The following is a 5,703-nucleotide window of genomic DNA, read 5'->3' as shown; positions in this document are numbered from 1 at the left end:
TAAACACAAATCTATTTCCAGCACTCTCATCACAGACCCTGCGTTGATACTAATATCAATGCAGTAGAATGAAATTGTGATATTATTGATCTCAGGGACAAAGGCATATGATTTCAGTTCTATTCGTTCAGCATTTTGGAACGAGTTTCGTCTTATTGAGTCGCGTCGGGGTTTTTTTAATGGCATGATTCCTACCTTTCTGGAATCTTGGAATCTGGGGTTGATCGTGATGCGAAAATGATGAAATAAGTAATGTACAGTAATTCTTTAAATAAGATTTGCTGTAGACGCAATGTAAAACACCCACGACATCACGCCTTTCCCGCCTTTCTAGGAGGCACAAATTTCACACTGGATCAGCTGTAAACGAGCTCTTGTTTATATCAAAGAAACAAAAAATGCCTAGTTATCGAAAATATGGCCGACTAGAAGATATTTCAAAATGTTTCGCTTTCCGACAAGTACTGGTTGCTCACCCCTGAAATAAACGACCGAAAAATATACGAGAGCAACGTGTTCATGAAATATCAAAATGGCGGAGATATCCCGACGAGTAGAATTTCCACATCAACATATTTCTTACTGTATTAAGATCGGACATATTTGCTCTAGACTCAAAAATTATGATTCTTATGGCGTGATAACACATTGTAACAAGATTTAAATCGCTATTTTGAATAAAAAAGACGCAATAAATTAAACTAGAATTGTCATTATTTCGTCGTTCAAATTTAACACTGATGTTGTTTACCATAAAACAGGGCCAGCGCTACACCACCGTTGATCAGTGTTCTTTTCAAACTCTCCTTCATCTAATTTAAGAGAGATCACTGATAGATCAGATGATAATAGGATAAAAAAAATTCGGGTTTGCGAACTCGAAGCTTACGGATAACGATTTCGACGGAGTGAGTAGATATGGAAATTTTGTCGGTTTGTAACGAAAGAAATGCAGTTTCACCTATTGGTAGCTTCAATGGCGTAGACTCTTTGGGGTTTAGGGGCGCGGGAATGGAAACAACCTCGATAAAACCATTTACATTCTCTGGTGACAATACCTGCGCTTGTCTTCCACGACGATTTCGACACCAATTTTGTCCGGTGAAGATAGATAAGGTAGTGGACATCTGGGCCCGTTATGTCAAGCACGCTCCTCACAATCAAACTCGGAATTGAGTCTGATGACGAAGAAACCACCTGTTTTGACCTCATCCACTGGGTGTAGTGTTACACAGGTACCTGGATGAAAGAGAAGTGAACGATTTCGTTGCAGACGGATAATATCTATAGTTTGCCTGTGTCGTTTTAGCTACAGGGTGCCCGTATCAGGAACTCGAATACTTACCAAATCACTCGAGTTAACAGCCTTTACCGGTTCATGTTTCAGAACCTTCGTGACTTCGTTCACTTAGATGGTGGCCAATCTTCGAGCTTTTTTCGCGGAAAGGACGACCGCTGATTCGTGCTGTAGACAAGCTGTAGACATGCTGCAAAATGGCCGACCGTTTGGCTCGTTTACCGCTTAAATCTGTTATACTCTACAATAGAAACGACCAGGTTTTTCGATTTAGAAGGTAGAGCTAAAGGGTATCTGTTTTGTCCAACGTATGTTGCATCTAAATAGCCGGCTTGTCTTATCACATATATTCTATTGTGCACTCTTTTGGAGTAGTTAAGATCTTTGGTCAGTGAAGCAAACAGAGAGGAGTTTACTAGACGTGAAACATTACAAAGCTTTTCAGCAGTCGACCCTTTCATACGCGATGAAGTGGTCAAATCTGGAGACATTGTTGCTCCGATGTACTCCATGAGTGCAAGCAAGACGGGCTAATTCTCCCTTTTGGCAAGGATTAGATCTCCTTTTCTCAATAGTCGACCTTCCAACAAAACCTCATTGGGCCAAATTGGCGAAGTCAGACGTGTAATTACCCGGTCGATTCAACTGAAAATGGAAAGTTTCTGAACAAGAAATGAAATTCTCTGTGCAACTGAAAGGAGAGAGTGGGAGGGAAAATCGCGTGTCACCGTAATAAACGAGTGTAGACAAATTTGACGCATGGTGTACATCTATAGTATCGCACGTTAGAATCGACAACTTTACACTACTTGTGACGAGTTGATGGGGTTAAACGGTTCAAACGGGCCGTTTTACATAGGCCTTAATTTTAAGGCTGTGAACAGAGCGTGCGATCGATCAAATTTCGGCACCTTGGCGTCGAAGAAATTTCCAACTGTTTTGTTTGGTTTTTTTGGGAGGGGAGGGGGTCGACAGTCTGCAGACGTATAAGAGGCGCTTGAAAGGTTACATCAAAACATTCCGAATCACCCCTCGGAGAGAAGTATCATGGATTGAGGAAAACTCCAATTTTCTTTGTTACCGTAAAATGCTTCCTGCAAGCAGAAAGCCACCTTCGTATGGGTCTGTTAATGTTTCAGGTTTATATTCGTGGCAAACACGTCAAAACATGCACAATTTCAGAAATTCCCAGGCTTTTTGAGAAACGAATGCGGTAATGAGCAACGAAATATAACCAGAGAATACCGACTAAGGCTTGGTTCTGATAAAAAACGATATATTCGGGGCTAATTTTGAATCGAGTTGATTTTCAATTGACGTTACTTCAGGGCCGAGAAAATGAAACTGTTGTTCTCTCTACTACCGTAATTCCATCTGCAAGCGACGATCAAGAGAGCAGTGCTCTGCATAAAAGCGTTGATGAAAGAGCACTCTCGAGACGGAGTAGGAAAGTTGAGCTTGAAATCAACAAAAGACAAAACATGGCGGGCTTTGAATTTGAAAGGCCAAAACTTAACACATTGTAAATAAAATCATTGTATGGTCAATAAAGTAACTTGCTGGTATCATTCTATCGACTCCATTAATATCATTCAACGCCAGAAGGTAGGGAAAAGTGTTCAATTCTCTGTACGGTAAACACACTTGCTTTACGATAAACTCTCACCAGAAAACCGTCAGAAAAATGATGGATTATGAAGACAGACATTTTATTCCTTCAATTCAGGGGTAACTGCCATTGTAAAGGTCAAGAACCAACAGTATGAGGAGAAAATGCATATTCAATTGAGAGATGGTTGTTGAAAGCTCATTGCGCATGAGCAGAGATAAGGACTGTGCTTGTGCATTTTGTGATGGAACATGTAAACGCTTGTGAGCTGCAATTCATAGGTATGAATATGAATTCAACGCCCGACTTCAACTAACTGCAACTTTCCGGTTTTAAGACCGGTTTAACCGTTGGAACTTAAAAGCGCATTCGAAATTCAAATACGCCAAGCTTCAGTTTTCGAGTGACGCCATATTTGTTATGAATAAAAAACTATGTGGAGGTGCCCTGGGGTCCTTCGCATGCGGAGCTAACAAACGGTCTTAATCGACTGTATATTCTAGTTTCGGTGTTCAGCAATTTAAAAGCGTTTGCCTGGTTACAACCGTTGCAGTTATTACTCAACACAACATTGTCTTTGCTGCAGTCAAACACTGGAATTCACTGCCGTATCATCTTCAACAAATAAAATCTAGACGTAAATTTCAAAGAGATTTGAAATCATATTTATCAAGCTTGTGAAAACTTTTCTGTGTACTCCTTTTAGTTTTTTTTTCTTTCTCTCCTCAACAGTGTGACTATTTTGTAAATTTTATTTACTGTTATAATTTTGGGCCGTGGACTCGATTAGTCCAATGGGACTACTTCCACGGTCCAAACCAGATATATTTCAGTATTTTTCGAATTGTAAGTTTGTAATACTTTGGTTTATGTTCAACATTGTATTTATATCTGGTTAAATAAAGATTCATTCATTCATTACAGTTACTTTGGCCATGAGAGTGGTGAAAGAGCTAAATTGGTACGGACGTGAGCAGAGATATATCTGCACAATCACCATTTATATTTGCTCTACCAAATCGCCATAATCACAGGCATCGAAAGATTGGAACAAATAATCACATTTAATCAAATAGTTTTTTTTCATATTCCGGTGTTTTGATATACCGGTACATAGGATGACTGCATCCCGCCGTCATCGCATGAATACGGTTTATTATTTTGCAAGCTGATATCTGCTGGATCATCGGCACTCATATTACCTAGACGTCGTTCATGTCCACTTGTATGTTCTGAGAGATTGTAAAATTGATAGTTTAAAATACGGAATGCTAAATGAGAAGTACAGATCAGTCAGTTTTGATGTTAACCTAAATTGTATCTCTGAATATTCTAGTAAAGCCAATGCATTTTATTTGGCACGCGTCTTCGTTGGCATTATATCTAGCAATCTACATTTTAAATAACTAAACTAAGGATCCTTTTGCTTTGGATTGAAGCGCATTTTCCTTCATTTTAGGATCCCTGGCGCATGACTATTGCGTTGTCAAAGTGTACTGAAAAGCAGTTTTACTGTAAATTTCATTCATTGCGTTGAATGATGAGTCTATATTGAAAAGATAAAGAGACAGTAAAGCTAAGGTTTGGAATTGTTATATATTTTCACCAATCTACTAAGTGTTTGTTCTGTAATCTGTCATTGGTACTGAGGATTTTTCTGTATTCAACAGATGCAATATACTGGTAGGAATTGCCATATTTGCCACAGCTTTTTTTGTGTATTCTTTCAAAGCGGTCACCTGTTGAACGCGCCACATACTCCAGATTTTTTACGAGCAACTCCTGAACACTGTCGTGTGTGTTATTGACTCTTTAGCACACTCTGAATTAGCCATTTTCTACAGACGTTTTACACTTTGGGCGAACCTTTCTGTTACTTTTGACCACACGATGTGACATATTGTATGTCTGTGGCCCCTGCACACGAAAAATGTCCATAGTATTGTAATGCTATAGCAGTGACATAACTATAAAAATGTGTTACTAATATTGTACGACTTCTGGAAATGCATTTAGCAAGTTGACAACCCTCTCTTATTTGATCTCCGATTTGTAAGAATCATGAGGACGTTCAAACTTGCGAAAAGTTCCCCAAAACTGTGTGTATACGAGAAAAAACGTATGGACATGCTCATTTGAAAAAGGTTAGGTCAGGTATACTAAAACGCACACAGTTTGTTGACTCTATTATTTCGTTAAGATACGCCTCTGGCACATTTCAATATCCTTGGCACCGTTGTAACATCGATGTGAACTTTAATCTGAGAATGAAGATTATAGTTCTCTGCAGGGTTTTTATTCATCTAAATTTTATCTTTTTCCGGACTAAAGCTACTTGGATTAGTTATAATGATTTCATATGTTGTAGTAACTTGATCTGTTCCCTGACAATGCCTGTACAAATCCATGAACCAACCTAAGTTTTACGTAATAATGTGTACGGTGGATATCAATTTGACTGTATGCTTGTGTTTTGTCGCCGACGACACGACAGCAATGGGGAAAATGTCGACAACGTGAACAACATTAGCAAAATTATCATAACAATGTTATTCATTTACTTGTCTATCAACTTACTTATTAATTTCTTTAGTCATCCATTACTTTCAAAAATGTTAGCGGTGATTGTACGGCCAAAATTGTAAACTTTTATTAAAGTACTTTAGAAACACTAATGTAAACTTCAGTATTCCTGAACGTATCTTTCAGATTCCCGTAGCACAACTAATATAATTCCTAGACGTCCGTTTCTGTCTCGACGAAACCACGACACGCAAATGTGATCCATCCATGGCAT

The sequence above is a fragment of the Ptychodera flava genome, chromosome 6 (assembly GCF_041260155.1).
Source record: "Ptychodera flava strain L36383 chromosome 6, AS_Pfla_20210202, whole genome shotgun sequence".
Lineage (NCBI taxonomy): Eukaryota > Metazoa > Hemichordata > Enteropneusta > Ptychoderidae > Ptychodera > Ptychodera flava.
Note: the sequence above shows the minus strand (reverse complement) of the source record.